A 2,204-nucleotide genomic window follows, 5' to 3' on the forward strand; every position below is an offset into this window, starting at 1 on the left:
CCAACTTGTAGAATAGTGCCTCAACCAACCTGTTGTAAACCTGGGGTATTTCAATTGAACTTCCTGTGCACTGAATGCTTTAAAATATGAAAAATTATTTATTTAAAAATAAACTTCATTTCAAAACTGAATGCTGATGCTGCTCTGAACACAACAGCGATCTGTGTATACTTTGCTGCATGCTGAATATCTGTGATAATCACTGTGACCAAGAAGCTGGCTTGAAGTAGAGAGCAGTGGATAGAACTGGCCCATGGTGAGAGCATTTTTCAGTTCCAGTTCAGCAGTAATATGATTGTGAAGGTATATAGTGTACACTTAAGATTAATGTAACATATATCAGAAGAAGTTATTATCACATGTTCGGAACCAGAACACACTTTCATAGTAACGTTAGAACAGACCGTTGCATGGGTAGTGACAATAGTGGTATTGTAGCCCCAAAAGTTGGCTGTTGCGTAGGTATTGCAGTATCAACAAAGCTTATCCCCGGTGATAGATAATGGAGGGTCGTTTGCATAGCAGCGGCCGAGGTTACAAAAATGGGTTGAGTATTGAATAAAGAAACAGTCAGTATTAACACTTTAATGTTAAATGCTAGTATATGCATTAAAAGAAAATTAAACCTAAAAATGTTTAAAGTGTGCTTTAAAGTCATATTATAATACAGCAGGACATCAAAAGATGAAACAAATTTTATTTCAACCCCAGTCTAAACTCAATCAAGAATTTGTTTTGTTTTTCTCTTCACTGGAGTCCTTGCTGAAAAAATGGAAGCATATCTTTTCATGTAGAATACCCTATTATGATTGTGAGTAAAATATTTAGCATCACAATCAATTATATTAGCAGAAGTAGGAGGAAATTTCAGTTAATTACTATCAAAAATGAGAAATTTAAGAAATATTTTTTATATTTGATGTTGATGATGTGGTAATTATCAGTGTTTTGAAGACTACAGTTCTGTGTTGAATGTACAAGTTAGGACACGAATGAATAGAATTCCTTCTGTTTAATCATCTTGAAAATTATAAGATTACAGAAATGGTGTACTTGACATAAAATATGTTTCATTTCTCTCTATAACTCATTAATCAGAATTCTTTTTTAGCTGATAAATATTTAGCAAATTACACTTGAGATAACTGTGTAAATGCATCTGTGTGTTCATGTGAAGTGTCAGTTATTTTTATCCAATTTTAAAAAAATATGAGTGACAAATTTTAATAAATTACCCAGTATCAACATTCATGAAAATACCTTCAGTCCATCTCAAGTTGTTTCATGCGTGCAGAAACATATGGAGCAAATTTAATAGGATCTCTGAAAAATTACAAATGGCCACTTTAGGTATGAATTTTGAGAAATTACAGTTTGTGACTTATATTAGGCTACATAAAAGTAACTTCAATTTCTCTGACCACAATAGACCACTGTAGGTCGCGGTGCAAGATCCGAAAAGGCCCACTCCTTATACATTCATTCATACATTCATCACCCTGATTAAGATATCTTCTTTAAAAGGCTTCAAATAAATGAAACATCAAGAATTTAGCTATAAAGTGCATTCAAATCAACCTCTCTTTTGAAAAGTTTCAAATCAACACTGCATCCAAGCCCCATCCAACAATGCCAAAGGTTTATAAACCTTGCTGTTTATAGGAGTAATGTTTGAAGTTTGTATAGGACAGGTTCACTCAGGGCAGTTGCAGAAGAAACCTTAAAATATAAGTTAGATTTAGTGGGAGTACAGGACATCAGATGGGATGGAGGTGGCATCACACCAGCAGGAGTCTATACATTTTTCTATGGAAAGGGGAATGAAAATCATGAATTATGTACAGGTTTTTTTGTACATAAGAGAATCGTATCAGCAGTTAAGAGGGTAGAGTTCGTTAGAGATAGGATATCATATATAATACTAAAAGGTCTCTGGTGTGATATCATTGTTATGAATGTCCATGCCCCAACAGAAGATAAAATTGATGAGATAAAGGATAGATTGTATGAAGAACTAGAATATGTATTTGATACATTCACAAAGTACCCTATGAAAATTTTGTTATGAGATTTCAATGCCAAAGTAAGGAGGGAAGACATTTTCAAACCAACGATTGGGAATGAGAGTTTGCATGAAATTAGTAATGATAATGGAGTTAGAGTAGTAAACTTTGCCACATCAAAAAATCTTTTTGTCAAAAGTA

The sequence above is a fragment of the Cryptotermes secundus genome, unplaced genomic scaffold, assembly GCF_002891405.2.
Source record: "Cryptotermes secundus unplaced genomic scaffold, Csec_1.0 scaffold514, whole genome shotgun sequence".
NCBI lineage: Eukaryota > Metazoa > Arthropoda > Insecta > Blattodea > Kalotermitidae > Cryptotermes > Cryptotermes secundus.